This window comes from Macaca nemestrina, chromosome 13, assembly GCF_043159975.1.
Source record: "Macaca nemestrina isolate mMacNem1 chromosome 13, mMacNem.hap1, whole genome shotgun sequence".
Taxonomy (NCBI): domain Eukaryota; kingdom Metazoa; phylum Chordata; class Mammalia; order Primates; family Cercopithecidae; genus Macaca; species Macaca nemestrina.
The window spans coordinates 972,787-995,359 of NC_092137.1; the positions used below are offsets into that span (position 1 = coordinate 972,787).

The 22,573-nt window shown below is 46.2% G+C and overlaps 1 long non-coding RNA gene across 6 annotated transcripts in view; it reads right to left on the reverse strand.

Moving 5' to 3' along the window:
- Positions 1 to 852: 852 nt before the first annotated feature.
- LOC105497555 (uncharacterized) overlaps positions 853 to 22,573 on the reverse strand; it is a 128,997-nt gene continuing 107,276 nt past the window's right edge. Inside the window, exons 4-8 of one of the 6 annotated variants that reach the window (XR_011611377.1) lie at positions 8,754 to 8,938; positions 7,754 to 7,895; positions 6,016 to 6,121; positions 2,307 to 2,396; positions 853 to 1,464 (exon numbers count right to left, since the gene is read on the reverse strand). This is a non-coding gene — a long non-coding RNA (uncharacterized lncRNA). The other 5 variants (XR_011611376.1, XR_011611379.1, XR_011611374.1 and 2 more) reach the window with 5 other exon arrangements.

Sequence of the window (22,573 nt, forward strand, 5' to 3'; positions counted from 1 at the left end):
TATGAATCTACGGTGCAAATTTCATGTTATATTGTGATTGAATATTTAAGTTAAAATTGGGCATGAATTAACATTTACTCTCATAAGACCAAGTCCCTTAGATAATTAGGGCCAAGTGACCACACTATATGCTTCTTTTCATTTAAAAAAAATAGTACCTCAGGGTCTCATGGACAGTTAGTAAATTCAAAAATTTGCATTTCCACCAGGGATATTTGACATCATCCAACACTACAAACCCTATTGGCCTCTTCATAATTGCTTTCTGATGACTGTAGTGCTGCGATAATGAGCCTGGTTATAATTTGCCACACAGCAGGGGTTTGTATTTAAATGAAATTGTGAATCCACACCCAAAGACTCTCAGATGCCGTCCTGTTCAGACTCCCACAGAACCCGTCACATCTCAGAGGATGGGGAAGGACAGAATGGGGTGGGAAGTACAGAAGTACAGGAGCCAGAACCATCGTGTGAAAGAACCTTCCACTAGACATGGGTGTGGTGACTACTAGTTAGTGCTGGTAAGATTAGTAGTATCAGTGATTGATATGGTTGACTGTGTCCCCACCCAAATCTCATCTTGAATTGTAGTTCCCATAGTCCCCATATGTCTTGGGATGGACCCAGTGGGAGGTAGTTTAATCATGGGGGCAGTTACTCCCATGCTGTTCTCATGATAGTGAGTTCTCACAAGATGTGATCGTTTTAGATGGGGATTTTCCCCCTTGGCTCGGCACTTCTCTCTCCTGCTGCCATGTGAAGAAGGACATGTTGCTTCCCCTTCCGCCATGATGTTAAGTTTCCTGACCCTCCTGAGCCATGCTGAACTGTGAGTCAATTAAACCTCTTTCCTTTCTAAAGTACCCTATCTTGGGTGTGTCTTTATCAGCAGCATGAGAACACACTAATAAAGCGATAATTACTAAAAGAAAGGACTTTTATGTATTAGAGATTGATAGGAGAACTTTACAGTTGAATACTTGTAACGATTTATGATTTTCATGATCTCATTTATTTATCCTAACTTTTGCATCACTCTTGTTTCATTATCACCAGGCAGGTTGACTTTTCTTGGTCTTCTAGGGAAGAATTTCATGTATTTAATGATCACACCAAGATAAGTTACATTGACTATGAAACAGTAGAGAACACAAAGTATTATAGATGTTATGAAGTTTTATTTTTGTCATATAAATACTAAAATTTGATTATAGGCCAGGTGAAGTGGCTCACACCTGTAATCCCAGCACTTTGAGAGGCCCAGTAGGAGGACAGCTTGAGCCCAGGAGGTTAAGACCAGCCTAGGCAATAAAGCGAGACTGTATCTCCACAAAAAATATGAACAAATAAAATTACTCAGGCATGGTGGCACATGCTTTTGGTCCCAGCTACTCGGGAGGCTGAGGGAGAGGATTCTTTGAGCCCAGAAGTTCAAGGCTGCAGTGAATTAGCTAGTCAGCCAGCCTGGAAAATAGAGCGAGACCCTGTTTCAAACAATAAATTAAGTCAGTAAGTAAATATATAAATATATAAAATTTGATTGTAAGGGAGGTTTTAGCTTGGCTTTCAAGCCAAAGAGGGCTTTTCAAAGGCAAAGATAAAATATTTTAAGGACGAGTAAAGAAACAGAAGTGAGGGTTTATAAAGATGCCTCTTTTTTCCGTCCCGGCCCATGGCTTCCCGTGTGACTCAGAGTAACAGCCAAGGCCCCACCATGGTCTTCGTGGCCTCCAAGCTTCCCTTCCCAGTCTGTGCCATGGCAACACCCCCATTTTGTTCCTCGGGCACATTTCCTTCTCAGGCCCTCTCCCTTGTCATTTCTTCTTCGTGGCACCCTCTCTCCCCGAATCCACGCCAGCATTCTTTGAGGTCTCAACCCCAGTAACATCTTATGCATGAGACCTTCTCTGAGAACCTCTTATAAAATAACAAAGAGCACACCTTCTCCCCTACAATTTCTAGAGCTCCAGTGTGGAACAGAGGGGCTGCACAGACACCAGGGAGGCTCAATTTGTGGGACTTTCAAAAACTCTTGGAATGATAACTGTACAGTTGACCCTTGAATAACTTGGGAATTAGGGGAGCTGAGCCTTCACACAGTTGAAAATCCACATACAACTTTTTATTTCCCCAAAATTTACCTGCAAATAGCCTACTGTTGACCAAAGTCTTACTGACAACATAAAAAGTTAATGAACACATATTTTATACGTTCTATGCATTACCTACTGTATTCTCCCAAGGAAGCAAGTTGGAGAAAAGAAAATGACATTCAGGAAATCATAAAGAAGAGAAAATGCATTCACCATTAAGTGGAGTGGACCATCATAAAGATCTTCATTCTCGTCTTCATGTTGAGCAGGCTGAGGAGGACGGCGGGGAAGGGGTCTGTCTGGCTGTTCCAGAGATGGTGGAGTGGGTAGAAAACAGGCGTGTAAGGGACCTGCACAGTGTACATCTGTGCTGCACCCAGGCCAACTCCACCCATTCCCTGGAGAAGTCAGCTAGCCCCCAAGGCTTCAGGCACACGGTTTTCTAAGATCTAAGATTAAGGTTCAATATTACGTGTGCTTTGGCATCAGGGAAATCAAGAGGCCCCAAATGACCTTGCCACTGTCCCCTCCACACTCTGCTCCCTTGGGTGAGACCCCTTAGACAAACACCCCCTCCTCCCAGGGACCAGGCACCAGCCCCTCCTGAGCAGGGAGCCTCACTCAGCTCCTGGCCGGCCGGCAAAACTGCAGAGGTGGATGTGGCTCCCGTCCCTAAACTAACTGAGGCTGCCAGCTCCACCCTCTTCCCTGTACAGTGGATCAGGACACCTGCCTAATCCATCCCACGTCATGGCCTGGAGAATGAGACCACATCTGGTCATCACACGCAGCTCAGTCTGTAGGTCGCCAGACAGCCTACAGCCAGCATCGAGGTTGAGGGGGCCCAGGGGGTCACGGTGGCTGACACAGGACAGGTGGCATCTGCCCCAAAAGGCAACCCTGCCTCTGGGCTTGCCGAATTCGTGTGGGGCTGGTGAGACCCCCAGAGGTTCCCCACAGAGCCCCAATCACAGAGATACATCAGCCAGCACCTTCCGACCTCCTGGGCCCCACAGGCTAAGGGGGACAGCAGGCAGCCTGCAGCCACAGGACAGCCCTGGGTGAAGCTGGGCATCCACAAATCACCTGACAAAGGGTAGAAGTGACCCCGAGTGCAGTGTGCACACCAGGGTCCAGGGTCCTGCTAAAGCTGCTGTGTTTCCTCTGCAGAGACGTAAACACGATGACACGCTGGGCTCAGTGGAAGGCTGCCGCCCTCCCGTATCCGAGACCACAAGACTCCAAAGGCCCCGTGTGTCCTCCTCGGGCCTTGGGGAACTTGGCAGGGCTGCCCACTGGCTCCATCAGCACGAAGACTTCAGAATTACCAACTTTTGAAGAATTTCTCAACTTTGAGAACAACCGAGGTCCCTGTGCACGGCTCTGTGGATGTGAGTTGGTCCTGCGACAGGCAACAACGCGTCTGCAGGTGAGGGGAGGCCAGCAAGAGCAGGAGTGGCGTCATCGGTCCAGTTACAGAACAGAATCACAGGACAAGATCCGGTAGACCCCGTGTTTGCCAGCAGACACTCGCTCTCTTCCACAACCTGAGCAGGGGAGAGCCGAGGGGTGTGGAAGGGACCCCACCTGCCCTCACTCCCAGGCCCGTGGCCAGTTCCTCTTTCTGCTTCAGGAAAACATCCTTTTCCCCTGGAACCCAGTGTTTGATTCACCGACCTGCTTGGAAAGCAGCCTGGAGACGGCCGTCTTCCTGGCTGGGACACCGGGCACTCCAGGGCTTCCGTTTTCCTTCCTGTGGACGTCATCATAGACACGACCTCACACTGTCTGTTTATCCCAATGTAAGCTCTTCAGAAAAACAGTCTTCACATTGGCATTGGTTATGAGCGACAGGGGAGGGAGCAAAGCCTCCTCCTCCAACCCATCTTTTCGCATCCCCACCCCCAGGAATGTAAGGACAGAAACTGAAGTCCTCATCATTCTGCCTCTGGTCTTCCTGTTAATAAAAAATAAGTCTGTGTTAATTAGATTTGGAAGATGAGTTTTCCACCCAGGCACTTTTCCCTGAATTATCTTCGTCCACACGAGTGATTCTTTCCAGGGCTGGAGCTCATGGCTGGGCTGTGGCCTGTGCCGTCCCATGGAGGTTAGAAGGTGGGCAGAGATGTGCCCGGCTTCCTGCAAGACGTCTCATTATAATGCCACCCCAGGCAGTAATTTGATCTTTTTTTTTTTCTTTTAAAAGATGAAATTCCCCTTTTATCCCTTTGGTTATAGCTCCTCTGCTTGTTAAAGCTTAAGGAAAAGGCTAAAATCTTTTGCCACTATTGTACTGTCAGTATGTATTTCAAAAAGAAAAATAACAATATACCTATTGCATTAAAAATGTTCTGATCTGATTGTAGCTACAAGGTAACAGATATGAAAGAATCTAGTGCTCTCCCCTATGACAATTATAAATGCTGCATTTTCCTTATTCCAGGAAATGTTAATGAAATTTGGGAACACTAAATTAATATAATTTGCCCAAAGGTGCTTATGTCTGTCTGGAGGACTGGATAAGTTCATTGTAGTGTAGATAATGCATATCATACAAATCGTGTTCAGAAACCCCTGCTAAAACTAGTCTTATTGTTTTGTGATCACATTATATGAAGGAGTAAATGCTGTATCAGAGATTCCGGGAATAAAACTTGATTATTAAAAACACCCTACACAACCCCTCAGTGTCCAAGGGACATAAAAGGTAATGTCAGGGGTACCTGTATATCAACATAAATGTGATTTTCAGATAAGTAATTACAGCATAGTCCACAGTAATATCTGACATTTTTATTGCTTGAATATTTTTGTAATAAGGAAAAATAATTCAGTACAAATTTACGCTATTTTTACACTAGATTGAAATTAGCATTTTCTAAATATTTGAATTTTCCTATCGATTGATTTTATCCATTATCCTCTTCTAAAGTATCAATCCAGTGGATTTTCTAGGATTTGAATTTAGCAACAATTGTATATGTATTTTCACTACGTAGAATCTTGTGTGCACCTGCAGTATGTCAGGTCACTTTAGGCAGGCATGTAGTTACAGTATTAGTCACTATGGGGTTATTTGATGACCTCGCCGACGCCGTAACGCAGGTTGACCTGTGTCTGTTTTCAAGGAAAATGTGCATGCTTCCTGACACTCGGCCTCAACAGCTCCGTGGGGGTCAGTCCTGCCAGGACCCCTGCTGCTGGCTTCATCCTTCTCTTTGGAAGAATTCTCTTTTTCCCAGTGGAACACTCTGCTTTCAGCCACACTTCGGGCCACTGGAAACCCCAACTCTCTCCAGCCCCACACAGGTCTTTGAGAATAAGGAAAGATGAGCGTGGCCAAGTCGCCATCAGGTGAAGGACTGAGTCTTGTGCACCCTCCTTGGCCTTCCCTGGTGTCGCTGTTCAGCAGGGAATGCTCCGGAGCGAGGAGGTCAGAGCAGCCAGTGCCTCCAGCAAGTGCAGCCAGGCGAGAGACACTCACTGTTGTCATCACCATAAACGCAACAGTGCACAGTTCTAAATTTAAAACCAGAGAGTCTACTGTGGTTTGAATGTGTGACCCTTCAAGTCCACGTTGAAACTGAATCCCACTGTGGTGGTGTGAGGACACGGGGCCTTTGGGAAGTGAAGGGATGAGTGCCTTGTACAGGGGCTGGCAGAAGGCGGTTAAGGCTGCCACAGGCCCTCCCCCACACTCCCCATGAGGACCAGGCACCTGCCCCAAGGCCACCTTGGATATAGACAGCAGCCTTCACTAGACACTGACCCTGCCAGCGCCTTGATCTTGGACTCCCAGCCTTCAGTACTGTGAAAAATAAATTTATATTGCTTATAAGTTACTTTCTATTACTTGTAAATTACCCAGTCTGTGGTATTTTGTTACAGCAGCACGGAGGGATGGAGACACACTCATACTCACCTCAAGCTTAGCAACTGGACTGGTGCTCCTTCTCACTTCTTAGTCACCTTTTTCCCAACAGAGTCATCCTATTTCATCTCTGTATTTTATTTCTGTATAGAAGAACCTGAAAACAATGTCTTTGCTGACATGAACTATGTTGTATTTCTTCATGAAAGTTAATATTCTCCACATTCCAAGCCAAGACTGAAAAAGTCACAATTGCCAGGCTTGGTAGTTCATACCTGTAATCTCAGCCCTTTGGGATGCTGAGGCAAGAGGATCACTTAAGACCAGGAGTTCTAACACCACCAGCCTGGGCAACATAGTGAGACTTTGTCTTTACAATTTTTTTGTTTTCAATTAGCCGGGTGTGGTGGTGCACACTTGTAGTCCCAGCTATTCAGGGGGCTGAGGTGGAAGGATCATTTGAGCCCAGGAGGTCGAGGCTGCAGTGAGCCATGATTGTGTCACTGTACTCCAGCCTGGGAGAGAGTGAGAGTTCATTCCTCCACCAAAAAAAAAAAAAAAAAAAGAAAAAGTCACAATATGAAGCCTGACAGATAGGAAAGTCATTGTTTAGGTCAGTAAGTTAAAGCCCTAAATGCTTCCAGATGGAATAGAGTTTGATGAAGTGTCAAGGTTTACAGAGACAGGCCAAAGCCAGTCTGAGGAAATCCTATACAAGTGACCACGGAGAAGCAGGGGAACGGGACCAGTTTGATTGCAAACAGTCAAAGGAGGGTGAGCCACCAATTCACCTTTCTGCTCCAATGTCTCCTGTGCTTAAGACTCAAGTTTTTATGACCATTGGCTAGACAGGTCTGCATATGCTGCATATGTAAATTTCACTGCAAACTCAAATAAACTGAAATCAAAACCTACTGCTCTCCTCTTAGAACTTATATGCAAGACAGCAAACAACAAAAAGACTCTGGTCACTCAATGTCACCATCATTTCCAAGCTGCTCTGGCTCTAGGAAACCCTCACGGTGAGAGCCAACACTTAGCGAATCTCGTTAGACAAAATTCCAATACGTTTTCAGCCAGCCTCCCCATTTCACTCTTGCGTGAACTGCATTCAGGCCACACTCTCCATGCTCAGTCTGTGCCTGGCCCCTAAGACCAGCCTTTCTCCCGCCACGGGCTGACCAGAACCGCCCACGGCTTTCCTAAGCACAGTTCTGAAAGGTACCATACATTAAAAAAAAACAAAACAAAACAAAACTTCCTTCTTCTGCAGAACAAAAACCAACCTCATACCCTGGCCAATAAGACCTCCACAATTTATAAACAGGTTCCTCAAGACATATTTTCCAAGAATATTTTCAATTTTCTGCACAGAAAACACTTTGACTCTTGCCCTTCATTATCAGTGACCAGAATGTTCAAGCGTTTGGCATTTGTTCACGTCTTCCCCCTCTCACATCTTTCAAGTTTTAAAATTGCCATGCACGATTCTAGGCCACGCCTGAAGGTGCTCCCCCTCCAAGCCGTCCCTGTGTCGTCTCCACCCTGGCTTCCTCCCTGACACCTGCCATGTGCAGACGCCCTTGCACTAGGCCCCAGTGTCTGCCTTCATCCCCAGCGAGCCTCTGAACTCAAGAACAGGGTGCAGGTCGCTTCTGGCAGGGGTCCTATTAGACACCTGAGTGCAGTTCACCTCATAATTCATACCCCTGGGAACCCCTTGAGGGCCATGGGCACCTTCATCCAGGAATACTTACAGGGGAGTTTAGGGAGAAACTGTACAAAGTACCTAAGAGAGCTCCATTTTGTTTTAAAGCCAGATGGTCAGTTTGCAAGGTGCTCAGCACAGCACTGTTTCGGTGACCAAGACAGCTCTCATTTCCAGTGCCCTTGGAGTCTTGCTTTAGTTCCAAACTATATGCTTCATCAAGCTGTGAAATAAACGTAAAAGAGAAGACACCTGAAACTTCTTAAACTAACAAAAATTTGAATTCAGAATGTGTAAAGAATACCTACAAATCAATAAAAGATGAAATAAAAAGTGATGCAAAGTGGGCAAGAATTGCAAACTGTCACTCCAGAGACCAAAATTCACGTGAATCATTAAGAATCAGAAACTGTAAATGAAAACCTTGATGAGATGCCTTTTATACCTAACACTGCAACACCGGAAGGTCTGCCGATGCCAGGCAGTGTTGAACAGACGGTGCGAGGGGCAGCCCAGGTGGGTGAGCCAGCATGATGCAGCCACCTCGGAGGCTGTTTGGAATTGCCTGGAAATGAGCGGGACGGGCCAGGCAGTGACCAGCAATGATCAATCCACGCCTGGGCGTGAGCTCCGGCACGTTCTCTGCAGAGTGTGGCCGTCTCTTCTCAGACAGGATCCACCTCTGCCATGCTCTGGCCCAGGGAGGTGGTCTCCGGGGCCCACCACCTTAGCTTCTTGGCTGCTGGACCCCAGGCCCATTGGAAGGGAGGCCGGTGGGCGGGAAGCAGCCAGGGGGGAACAGTGTGGATGCTGCCCTACCCTACAGCCACATCCTTCCAGTCACTTTGCTGCTGGGATCAACACGTACAAAAGGGGAACCTGGTTGAGTTCTCAGGTCACGTCGACAGCACCTTCTGTTCTAGTATAAATAGGTGCTGAGAACTGGATGGTACCTACTTAAAAAGGAGGACTGTTTATCTGAAGTTTAAATTTAGGTGGGTGTCCTGTATTTTTATTTGGTAAATCCAGCAATCCTGGCTGCTACCCGTTCTCTGAACTCCCAGAACAAATCGTTTCTTACCTGATATTCTAGTCGCTTACACGAATTCTGTCACAGGCAAGCAATTTAAGTTCCATCTTTGACCGTTACAGAGGCGGAGAAGATGAGTCCACGGGGACATATTGCCTTCCTCAAGTTCTTTTTTTCTGTGCTTAGTCACTGTGCAGGGCAAAACCGCTTTGGAAGAGAGTGTGTGTTGAGTCCACCTTTCACAAAAGATAAATGGACACATAACTGATGGAAGAATCCATTTTTATAAAAATAATACAGGGCTTTAAAATCAAAGTGAAGGTTTGAAAACCCTCATTGTCACTTGCAACTGAGACTTTCAGCAAGAGACTGAAAGTATAATGTGGTATTTACATTTTGGGCTTGCTTGAGAGAAGTTAACAAAATAACCACAAATAAGAACCTATCACATCTCAGGGCTAATAATGGCTAATAGAATAAATGAAATATTATACTTAATATGGCAACGAGTATGGATGCATTTGAAAGCGCTGATATCATGCAGATGATGCTCTTGGACCACAATGGATTTAAATTGGAAATTAACAACAGAAGGAAATTTGAGAAATCCAAAAGTATTTATAAATTGAACAACACATTTCTAAATAATTCATGAGCCAAAAGAGGAATTACAAGGGAAATTAGAAAGTATGCTTTTCTAAATGACAATAAAATCAAAACATCAAAAGTTATGAGACAAAGCTAAAGCAGTACCTAGAGGAAAATTTATAGCTTTAAATGCCTCTGTGAAAAGATAACGAAGATCTCAAGTCAATAATCTAAGCTTCTGCAGTGAAAATCTAGACAAAGAAAAGCAAATTAAACTGAAGGCAAGTCAATAAAAGAAAGATTAAAGGAGAATTAATGAAATAGAAAAATAGAGAAAATTTGAGGGAACCAAAAGTTCGTACTTTGAAAAGATCAACAACATTGATAAGCCTTTAGCTTGAAGAAAAAAATAAGACAGGCCAGGCGTGGTAGCTCATGACCGTAATCCCAGCACTTTGGGAGGCTGAGGCGGGCAGATCCCGAGGTGAGGAGTTCGAGACCAGCCTGACCAACATGGTGAAACCCTGTCTCTACTAAAAATACAAAAAAATTAGCTGGGCATGGTGGTGCGCACCTGTAATCCCAGCTACTCAGGAGGCTAAGGCAGGAGAATCGCTTGAACCCAGGAGGCAGAGGTTGCAGTAAGCCGAGATTGTGCCACTGTGCTCCAACCTGGGCGACAGGGCAAGACTCTGTCAAAAAAGTAAAAAAAAAAAAAAAAGACTGAGAAAAGAAGACACAGATAGTGACATTTATGAATGTAAGAGGAGACATTACCAGTGACTCCTCTGAAATTAAAAGTTACAAAAATATTCTCTGAACAACATTTTGGGAATAAATTCTACAACATCGATGTAGTTGTCAAATTCCCAGAAAGGAGCAAATTAGCAAAATGACTCCAGATATAATAGAAAATCTGAATAAATGTATGGCAAGTAAAGAAGTTGAATGAAGAATTAAAAATCTTCAGACAAAGAAAAATTCAGGCTCAGATGGTCTCACCCAGATAGTAATTTTTTATCAAATATTTAAACATGTAATATCAATATCTCACAAACTCTGCCATTAAATAGAGGAGAAAAGAATGATTAACAACTCATTCTATGATTCAATGAGACAAGAGAGTGTGTGTTGGGCCCACCTTTCACAAAAGACAGATAGACACATAACTGCTGAACGAATTCATTGCATTTTTTAAAAAGTAATACAAGGCTTTAAAATCAAATTAAAGGCTTGGAAATCCTCATTGTTGCTTGCAACTGAGAATTTTAGCAAGAGACTGAAAGTGTACTGTGCTGTTTACCTGTCTATCACCCTGACAGAAAAGCCAAAGGCATAGCAAGAAAGAAAATTACAGACCAATATCTCTCGTATATAAATGGAAAAGCTCTTGACAAAATATTAGCAAACTAAAGCCACATCACATTATACAATAAACACTATGATCAAGTGGGATTTGTTCCAGAGAAAAGAGGTTTGTTTAAGATTCAAAACTCAATGTAAAGCATCCTATTTGTACAAAAAGCACATGATCATTTCAATAGATGCAGAAAAAGCACTGAACAAAATGCAGTGCACTTTCATGGCAAAAGCCCTCCACAAACTAGGAATCTAATAAATCAAAAACTGATAAAGAAAATCTAAACACAATCCCCAAGCTGACACCTTGCTAAATGGAGGGGGACGAACCACGTCCCTCTGAGTTCAGGAAAAAGGCAAGGACATCTCCTCTCATCTCCTTTCCAATGTGGTACAGCCTGTGCGAACAGGGCAAAAAGGCACCCGAATTGGAAGAAATAAACACACTATTTGTATTTGCAGATGTCAGAGTCCTGTACATAAAAAATCCTGAGGAATCCACAGACAACTATTAAAACTAATTTTTAAAAGCACAGCAAGTTGACAGAATACAAATTAATATGAAATCAATTGTATTTCTATATGCAAGCAATGAACAACCTGAAAAGGAAATTAGGAATGCAATTTTATTCACATCATCCAAAATTATAAAATACTTCGGAATAAATTTAACAAAAGTAGTGCAAATCACGTGCACTATAAATTAGAAAATGTTCCTGATAGGAATTAAAGTGACTTTAAAGATATGGAGAGACATTTTCTGTTCATGGATTGTGAGACTCAACATTGATTTAATGTACAAAATAACGCCCCACCCCACAAGATAACATGTTTGAATCCCAGACACCTTTGAATATGTTACTTGGCAAAAATTGGCGTTGCAGGTGTACTGAAGGATTTTGAGTGGTGAGATTCTCCAGGACTGCCCAGGCCAGGCCAGTGTCACCATGTGGGTCCCTATGGGAGAAAGAGGGAGGTGGGAGAGCTACAGGAAGGAAGGCAAAGGGAAGGGCCACTGACTGAGGAAGTCAGGTGCCTCTAGAACATGGGAAATGCCAGGAAAAAGACCTGCTTCTGGGGCCTATGGAAGGAGCACAGCCCTGCCAGCACATTCATTTTAGCCTGGTGAGACCAGCTTTGGACTTCTGACTTCCAGAGCTGTGAGGTAATAAACGTGTGCTATTTTCAGTTATTAATTTTGTGGTAATTTCTTACATCAGCAATAGAAAGCTCATCAAGAAGATAATTCTCTCCAAATCGATATGGATCCAATGCCCTCTCCATCAGAATTCCACACGGCTTTTTAAAGAAATTGACAATCTTATCCTAATATTTATACGAAAATGAAAAATGCCAAGAATAACCAAATCCAATTTTGAAAAAAAGAGAAAAAGGACTTTAACTTCCTGATTTTGAAGCATACTAGGAAGTGACAGCTCTCAGGACAGGTGGCACCAGCGTGAAGAAACATGTGGAGACCAGGGAACAGACGAGAGTCCAGGAACAAATCCCAACATTTACTGTCAATTGATTTTCTCAAAGGTGAGATTAAAAATTTGTCAAAACATATGAATACGCACTTCACCAAAGAAGATATTATGGATGGCTAATAAGCACATGCAAAGATGCTCAGCATCATTCATCTTCAGTGAAATGCAAATTAAAACTACAATGAGATACTGTTTCACACGCACTAGCATGGTTAGAAACCTGGTTCATTGTATGATGAATGATAAATCACCATCCTTCACTTAAACCACACATAAAAGTAACCTTTTAAAGCTTAAAAATGTAATTAGAGGAAAACTATTAAGTGCATAGAATACGTACCCAAACATCTTTATGGTATAAGGCTAGTGTAGATTTCCTAAATAAGACTCCCAAAAGCATAAAATTTAAAACTCATAAAGTTTAAACAGGTGACTACATCATGACCCCCAGGGAAAGAGCAGTAGCTCCACAGAGAAGGAAACAGGAGCGGGAGCAGGTGAATCCAAGGTGAATCAAATGAATGACCAGCTCTTTTGCTAACTTCCTGATTCATCAGTTCTTATCTCACCACAGTATTTCTTCCAGAAACTATTATCAATTCTCTTTCTTGCTATTGCCATTCTCCTTGAGGAATATTCAAACTATTTTCCTAAAAACTGTATTCTTAAAATTTCACTTTCAATTTCGGCACAGGCATCCTGCTGACCAATCTTCCCACCAGGAATGAGAACAACTGGACGAAAGAAAAGGTGTCTTCCAGGCGCTATCTCAGACTCGCCAGGTGGGGCTGCATTCTAGACAGAGGGGAAGCAGGTTGAGGCAGGCCTGGCTTTTTGTGGGGTTCTCCCTTCCCAGGCATTTGCTAGTGTGGTGTTAGTTAGGGTTGGAGAGTTCAGAGAGCTGACCTTAAAGACATGGGTGACAGCCAAACCACAGGCTGAGTTCTGAGCAGACAAACACAACCGTCCAGAAAAAACTGAGCATTCAGGTTTACTCACACTGCTATAAAGATACTACCTGAGCCTGGGTAATTTATAAACAAGAGGTTTAATTGACTTACAGGTCCACATGGCTGCGGAGGCCTCAGGAAACTTACAATCATTGCGGAGGTGAAAGGGAAGCTGGCACCTTCCTCACAAGGTGGCAGGAGAGAAAGAAACGGCGGGGAAGTGCCACACTACAGCCATCAGCTCTTAGAACTCACGCACGACCCTGAGAACAGCCTGGGAGAAACCAACCCCACGATCCAATCATCTCCCACCAGGTCCCTCCCTGGACACATGGGGATTACAATTCAAGATGAGATCTGGGTGGAGACATGGAGCCAAAGCATATCACCAACATGGCAGCCAGATTCTGAGAGGATAGAGCTTTCTCAGGTGGGTCTCGGAGCATGTGCAGCTTTCTCCCTGAATGAAACGTCTGCAGTTTGTAAGTGGCTCAGGCCTGGAAAACAAGAGACCATGGAGAGCTGTGGTTGAGGTCGCCAAACAGCCCCTTGGCTGGGGCTAGCCCATTTGCCTGCCCCTAGGCTGGGGACCATGAGCAGCAGTTCAGCTCTACTTCAGACCAACAGAAACGAGAGCAGATCTGTGGGACCTGCCTCCTCCCCGACTGCCGCCAGGACACGGAAATGAACGCTTGGCCCAGGCAGTCAGCGTGCTCCAGCCTGGATTTTCTGCAGCCTCACACATCATATCCAACCTAAGCCAGAAAGTGCATGCTTAGCCAAGGGGGTCAGCACGCTCTGCCCTAGACTCTCTGCAGACTCACACATCGTATCTGGCTGCAGCCAGAAAGGGAATGCTTAGCCAAGGGGGTCAGCATGCTCCGGCCTGGACTCTCTGCAGCATCACACACTGTAACTGGCTGCATTTGTTTGCTAGGGTTGCTGCATAACAAAATATCACACACTGGGTACCTTAAGCAGCGGAACTGTGTTCTCTAGTGATTCGGGAGGACAGATGTTCGAGATGAAGGTGGGGGCAGAGTTGCGTTCTCCTGCGGCCTCTTCCATTTGGGGGTGGATAGCAGCCTTCCTGCTGTGTCCTCACGTGGTCACCCTCTGTGTGGGGCTCTGTGTCCTCCTTTCCCCTGGACATAAGAAGTCACAAGACCCCCATCATCCTGGATCAGCCCACCTGAATGACCTCATTTTCACTTGATTATGTTTTCAAAGGCCCCATCTTCAAATAAGGTCACGTTCTCAATTACTGAGGGTCAGGTGTTATGAATTGGTGGTCACCATTCAATTCATAGCACAGCATTCAGTTAAAGATTACCAAGCAAACCAGTGAGAGGACAAGGCAAACTAAAAATCAAAGGAGAGTAGAGAGAGAAGTAATGGCAGGGGAGGCCCATCTAGAGCAGCCAGAAGCGGCTGCAGAGGGGAGGCACGGCAGAGGCTGCACATGGAGCCAGTGGGAGCTGGGGACAGGTGGGATCCCCGCCCCTTCCGAGTTGATGGGGTGGGAGCAGGCAGGACACCCATGTCATGGCTGCAGATCCAGGCCTCCTGCTCCACAGAGCAGGCAGGATCCCCACCCCCATGTGTGCAGCTGCAGCCACCCAAACCACGGCTGTGGACCCAGGCATCTCTGCACTCTTGGGGGCCCAAGAGTGCCCCCTCTGCCCTCACAGGCTCAGAAGTTCCTGCTTCTGCTGCCTGGCTTCTCACTGCTGTTGGCACCCACTCCAATCTTGGAGAAAAGTTAGGGCCGAGCCCAGACACTTTCTCAGCCTGGCTGGGTGTGTACATGCTCCAGGCAGTGCTGACACACCAGCCCCCTGCTGCCTCAGCCCACCTCCAGACTTTGGGCACCAAGGAGCTTAGGAGGGAAACTGAGGGGAAGCTGAGGGCAGCTCAGGGCTGGCCTGCATGCATCCTTGGCACCTACAGTCTGGGTGCCATGAAGCATGGCAGGAGGCAGACAGGTTCCTGGGCAGAGGGGACAGGTCCCTGGTGAGGCCTCACCTTCAGACCAGGGAGGCCCTGAAGGTTGGGGTCTTGCAAACCAAAGTGAAAACTTGTGGTGTCTTTTTTAGGCCTGCCCATGGCTGCCCATGGATCATTTGGCATTCACTTCCTCCCCTCTGAGGCCCATAAAAGCTCTGGGCTCAACCAGAGCTGAGCAGACATCTGGATGACCAGCTGGAGAGAGGAGCTACCCACTCCAGGGCCTCCTCTCTGCTAGGAGCTGGGGAGATGGTGGGATGACCTGCTGCAGAGAGGAGCTACCCACTCCAGGGGGCCTGCTCTGTGCCAAGAGCTGCAGACAATGGGATGACCAGCTGCAGAGAGGAGCTACCATCTGCTAGGAGCTGGACACTCATCGGGGCACCCTGGCTGTGGAAAGAAGCTATCCCCTTCTCTGAGCTGTTCTATCACTCAATAAAGCTCCCCTTCGTCCTGCTCACCCTCCACTTGCCTGCATACTTCATTCTTCCTGGTCACAGGAAAAGAACTTGGGAACTACTGAGTGGCATGCCTAAAAAAGCTGTAATACAAAAGGGGCTGAAATACACCCCTTGCTCACCACATTGCAGGCAAAGAGAAGGAGAGAAGAGCTGCGGCCCTATGGGGAGCCCAGACCTTGGAGCTCCCCAAGCCAAGGCTGTAACTCCCTCTTTGAAGCCCTGCAGTTCTTGGTGTCTTCAGGCCTCCAGGTGCCACTGCATTCCCCAGTGCTGGCCATGGAAGCTGCTTGTGGTGTGCCTAGTCAAGCCACAACCTTGCAGAGAGTTGGCACCCATGCTGGCACCTGGAGCTACCTGCCCGGCTGCAGCAACTGGCATGTCGACTGCACACTGGCTGGACTCCACACTTGCTCATGCACCCCTTGCCGCTCCATGCCTAACTTGCCCTTAGCAGGCATGGGACCCAGGCTAGTTGTGTGAGTGGAACACAGCCTTCTAGGCCAAGTGGGGAGAACCAGCCCAGTGGGCTTGAGCACAACTCAGGCAAAGGTGCCACCAGCCACAGAGATTTCTGGACCAAAAATGCCACACAAAAGACCCTGTAAGAAAAGGACAAGAGAAGCTGATCAGGGAGCCCCAGTCTCTGTGGTGAAGAGATGCAGATTACAATGAAGGTGTCCTCCAAGAAGACCAGCCATGAGGTGGAGAAGCCAATCAGACATAAACTATATTTTCCAAAAAATGCAACAAATGGAAGTTGTATAACTGGAAAATAAAATAATTGCAGCTAAGCACTAAATACGTGGGTATTAGAAGTGATTGAAATAGTCAACTGGAAGGCACACACAGCAGAAAATACTAGGTTGGTGCAAAAGTAATTGTGGTTTTGGCCTGTGAATTTTAAATCATTATAACAGGTTCAAATACATCCTCATGAATCAAAATAGGAACCACTACAGTCAGCACAATTTTTGCCAATGAGAAATAAGTTTGTTTATTCCCACAGCATAAAAATCCATGCTTCGGGATTTGACAAACTCTCGGAAAGCATTTCCTGCATCCTGTTGGGTGTGGAAGTGTTTTCCCTGCAAGACGTTGTCAAGATGCTTGAAGTGGTAGTCGGCTGGCAAGGGGTCAGGTGAATATGGCGGATGAGGCAAAATTTGTAGTCGAATTCATTCAACTTTTGAAGTGCTGGTTGTGAGACATGTGGTCAGGCATTGTGGTGGTGAAGAACTGGACCCTTTTTATTGACCAATGCCAGCTGCAGGCATCGCAGTTTCTGGTGCCTCTCATTGATTTTCTGAGCACGTCTCAGGTATAATGGTTCCACTCGGACTCAGAACCGTGGTGGATCAGACCAGCAGTAGACCACCAGACAGTGACCAGGACCTTTTGTTGGTGCAAGTTTGGCTTTGGGAAGTGCTTTGGAGCTTCTTCTCAGTCCGGCCACTGAGCTGGTCATCACGGGTTGTCACATAAAATCCACTTTTCATCGCACGTCACAGTCTGATTGAGAAACGGTTCGTTGTTGTGCAGAATGAGAAGACACTTCAAAATGACAATTTAAAAAAAAATTTTCACTCAGCTCGTGAGGCACCCACTTATCAAGCTTTTCACCTTTACGATTTGCTTCAAATGGCGAACAACCATAGAATGGCCAACGTTGAGTTCTTCGGCAGCTTCTCGTGTCGTTGTAAGGGGATCAGTTGCTCTCAATTGGTCATTGTCAACTTCCGATGGCCGGCCACTATGCTCCTCATCTTCAAGGCTCTCATCCTTTTTGCAAAACTTCTTGAACCACCACTGCACTGTAGGTTCATTGGCAGCTCCGGGGCCAAATGCATCGTTGATGTTGCGAGTTGTCTCAGCTGCTTTATGATCCATTTTAAATAAGAAAATTACTTGAATTTGCTTTTTTCCTAACATCATTTCCATAATCTAAAATAAACATAAAATAAACAGCAAGTAATGTCATTAACAAAAAAACATAAAGTGAGAAATGCTCATTAAAATGATGTATAGCATAACCACATGTATTTTTAAATGTTTTCAAATGTCAAACGGCAAATTCCAACAACGCAAACAGTGCAATTACTTTTGCACTCACAGGCTGAACACAGAAGAAAAGAGGATGGAAAACATTTTAGGAAATGAAAATAATGGCAGGAAAGAGGATACCAGCACAGAGGTGAAGCCAGGCACTACTCCAAGAAGACACAGTGTCGAGAGACCATTCATCCCCGAAAACAGGTTTGAACTTTCTTCTGAGTTCTTTGTAATTTGACTTTTATTATTGCCAACCTAAATAAGAGACAGAAAGAAAGACCCTCTAAAGAAAAAATATTTGTTTGGGAATTGTGCATTGCAATGGGAGTCAGTGAGTACATTCAGGGAGGTCAAGGAAGACAAGAGTTTTTGAAGAAAACATAAGTTGTTTGGAGACAATTATCCTTGGCTACAAGGGCCAATAGCAAGGGTGGTGCCTGTGTGAGGCTGGACAGGCAGGTGCTGAGCAGACGTCCTCCCAGAGGTGCTTTCTGACTGAGGCCGCTGGGGCTTTCGTGCATGGATGTCATGTCCGCAGAGTCTTTAGGTCTTGTTGTCGAGGCATTCGTGCAGCAGAGCCCTTGCGAGGTCCTCGGGGCTTTGGTGCATGGATGTGGTGTTTGCAGAGTCTTTGGTGATAGTTCTTGTTGTCAGGCGTTCGTGCAGCAGAGCCCTCCCTCCAAGGCCTTCCCCAGCTCAGCTCATCCAGGTTTTAACACAAGCGACTCCACTTTCATTCTGACAACTTTCATTATATTTGAAAAAAAAAGTGTAGAAAATAGGTAACATTTGTCGGGCTATTTCACTGCTAGTCAAGACTTCTGGTTTAGGCCCTGACCCCGTCCGTCCGCACATTGGAGAAGCTGTAGAAATGGCGCTCGCCTGGGAGTCACAGGGAGGAGCCCAGCTGTGGTTGTCTTTCACTGATTGCTTAATTTTTGTTATTTTTAATTTTTTGTCCCATGAATGGAAGGGCTGGACAATCTTACAGCTTTTAAATTCTTTGACATTACAAAGTGTTGTGAATCGATTACAGCACACGTTGTATATTTTATCCTCTCTGACCTGAAAGTACAAAAGAGTATGCTTATTTGCATAATGTATATATTTAAATTAACAGATGTTTCCATTATATACATTATTTTTTTCTAAATTGGTATTTTTCCATCTTAGTAGCAACCTTTTAACTCCAGTAACAAAAGTTTAAGTTTTGAGAACTTGATACAAGAGAAAAGATGCAGGCTATTAAATTTATAATTCATCACATACATTGTCAAATTCAAAAGTGAGCAACTGGTATTTTTTCAATATAGTGTAATTCAGTATAGGATAATAACAAAATTTGTTATTTTATAGCTAAATAGGAGAGTTAATGTTCTCCATTTATATATGGAAATGTTAGCATGATTTATGTATTTCTAATTATCTAATGATAAATCTTTAGTGTATGCTGCATCTCCAGAGAAATTCATTTTTATCTACTCTCCTATTACAAACACCTTGAAAAAGGCCACTTAACACATTTCAAGAAACACAAATGTATTTTTAATGGAAATAACCCTCTTTGTGACCTTCTTTTCAGAAGAGTCTACTTTTGAGAATAATTACTCACTTACCAGTGAGAGGATTTAAACTTTAAAAGCGGAAACACTCGAAGATTTAGCATTTGCAAAGCCTGTAAGAGAATGCAGACATTCTGGTGAATCAAATCTCTGGCTGATCACACACGTGGAGCTTCTAGTTGCAAATGAGCAAGTGAGTAAGTGTAAGGGGGGTGTGCGGCCCTCCAGATTAGTGAAAAAGACGCTGTCTCAAGGGAAGAGACAGTGGAGAGGCTCGGTGCTCCAGGCAGGCCCGGCGACTTGGAAGCTGAGTGGGGCTGGGCTCTGAGGTGTGTGACAGATGCTGAGGCCAGGCCTTTGGCACGTACTGAACCTAGTGAGGTCTGCGGCCGGAAAGGCAGGAAACAAACCACAGGGAAGGAAAGGCCTGGCCACCTGTTCCTGTCCCAGGGCCCACGTGTGGAGCTGTCAAACGAGGCCCCATCGATTATTTTGCCTTTGTGGGAGGGGAACCATCTGGAAAACCTTGTTTTTGGCTTATTGCTTAAAAAAGTTGGTGCTTTAGACAAAATGGATCAGCTGCCAGTGGGAACCGGCTGTCTCGTAGAATTCAGACAGCTTTGCTATCCTGGAGACTGGAAATCTGAAGTGGGCGTTCTATGATTTTTCACAGCAGGAGGCATTTTATTTGGGTCGATTCCATGTTGTTCAAGAACATTCTGTGCTCTGGTTTTCGCAGCTAGAAGAAAAGGAAACACAGTGAGCAAACAGCTCTTTTCCTCAGCTGCTGAAGAGGAATAGACCCGACAGTCAGACGTGGGCTTCTCCCCGGAAGCCCCTGGATGGTCTGCGGTGCTGATGGCCACATGCTGTTAAACAAAATGTACTTTACTTTGCTCAAGTGTCTGATTCACAGCTCCGCAGCTCCTATGACAAATTGCAGCGAGGCTCTGAATGTGTGGAGATACTCACAGCAGGAGGAAGAAGGGTGTGGAAAAAACACACCTGACGCTTGCCACCGCCTGGCCTGGAGAACGCGGGACCGGGCACCAGGTCACCCGGCACACGCAGGCTCCACACACAAGGGACACACTCGGTGTGGACCGGGGAGGGGGAGGGGCAGGGGGCTCACCAACTGTCACTAAAGGCACCCATAGGGGCACCAGGACCTCCATGGCCCAGACATGCGGAGTCAGGAGCTGCAGCGGGTGGACCCGGAACCTGATTTTACAAGGAATGACTCACAGAGCCTGTCCTGGGGGCCCTGGGAGGAGCTGGCATGGGCAGGAATGATGGGCCAGGGTCACCAGCTCGTTCCTAACCCCGAACAGCCTGTCCCGCCGGGCCCCAGGGCTCTGTCTGGAGGAGTCTGACCGAACAGTGAAAGCCCTTGATGAAAGAAAAACTTTAGGCAAATGACATTGGACAGAGTTTAACTGAGCAATGATCAGGCAGCCTTCCCAGCCAGAGGAGGCTCAGAGACTCCCGCGCAGCCGCGTGGGGGAGGAAGATTCATGCACAGGGAAAGGAAAGTCACAGAAACGGATGTGAGGGACAGAGACGGCTGGATGGCTTACAGCCTGCATTTGCCTTATTTTAACAGGTTCAAACAACTGGCTCTGTCTGAGGGGCCAAATCTCCGTGATTGACGCAAGTGCAGGCTATAGTCTGTGTACAATTCCACTTAGGTTATAGCTCACGCCGAACTTAAAATATGTAAAGAGGCAGCTTTAGGGCACACTTGATTTGACACCCAGGAGAAGGGCCCCTTCTCCCCCAAGCCCTTGGGGACAGGCCTCGGGCGCCCTCCCTGCTCCCTCACTGGGCAGAGGGGCCTCCACTCCCCCAAGCCCTTAGGGACAGGCCTTGGGCACCCTCCCTGCTGCCTCACTGGGCCTGACTCCGAGGCAGTCCTGGCGGCTGCATCCTGCACTGTGCTGCCGGCTCCTGGCTGCTCTCTTCCCGCCTGGATGACTTTGAATAGCCACGCATCCCTACCTCTACCCAGGCACCCCAGGAAGCGAGCAGCCCAGCAGCTGTGGGAAACACCAGCCCCAGCAACCTTCCTTGAAAGCTCTGCAGGGGCCGGCTGCTATAGCGGGCACTTCAGTCTGGTAAATCAATACTACGTTGCGTGGAACGTGGGCATGGATGCCACTCTGTCCAGGATTGAGTGCAGCGGCACTCGCTCTTCTCCATTGTTAGGAAAGAGGTGTCTGGAATAAGATAAACCATTCCTTTTTATTTTTAAAGGAACCAAGGGTCATGGGCTCCCCTTGGAAGCAGCTTGAGGCTCTACACAGCTGACAGTGGCAGCTGCACCCCCAGGAAGCTGTGCTCACCTGTGAGTTGGGTGGGGCGCGTCTAGAATGGGGCTCTGGAAACTGGTTGCCGAGGTGACAGCCCCACACGGCCCCTGAGGTTGTGAACCTGGGTGAGTGAGGCAGGCCCCCTGCAGCTGCCTGCACCCATCCAGCTGTTTCTGGCTCCTTCTCACCTGATGAGTTGGTATTAAATCCAGACCAGTTATGACCTGGAGGGAGGGGGAGGCCTTGACTGTTCCTACAGAGCCCAGCTATGAAGTAATTCTCAAAATCGAACTATTTTAATGTTTGAGTGTATTTGAATGTGTTTCATTGGTTCAAAATTTAAAATAAAAAATAAATAAGTAAAATCCCACTTGTCCACTTGTTCACCCAGCAACAGAACTCCCTGTCTGAAGTTCATTGCTTCTTCTGTGTCTTCTAGATGATCCCAGAAACAGTCTGGCCATATGCAACAAATAACAGCAAATAGCCTCCGTGTGCCTCTGCACACACACAGTGCACAGGGCATGCTACGTGTGTGTGTATATATATATATTTCCCTGTTTATAGACAGGAAGGTGCCCCTACACACACACAGCGCACAGTGCCTGCTACATGTATATATGTGTGTGTGTGTATATATATTCCCCTGTTTATAGACAGGAAGGTGCCCCTGCACACACACAGTGCACAGTGCATGCTACATGTTCTGCATTACACCTGTGGTATGTTACACACTGTATGCTACACACTATGTGATACAGCGTATTGTTGAAACTGGAGAATTCCCTGAATTCCCCTTGAAAGATGTACAACAGGAGTGTGGCTCACCTGTTTGGCCGCCCTGCAGCTCAAACCCCTAGCAGGAGCATGCAGAGGGGCAGGGGCAGAAGCTGGGGCAAGGACTTTGGGCTCTTGGCCCTACAGTAGTGTCTAGAGGTGCGTGCGTGCAACCCCGTGTCACAGAGCTCTCTCAGTTTGGCTGCCTGCAGATGGCTTCAGTGTTAACCAGCTCAACGAACCTTCTGCCTTATCACAAGGGCAGAGAGCCAATGTGACAGCCTTTTGTATCCCAAGCTCTTGTCCAGCGTCCTGGAAG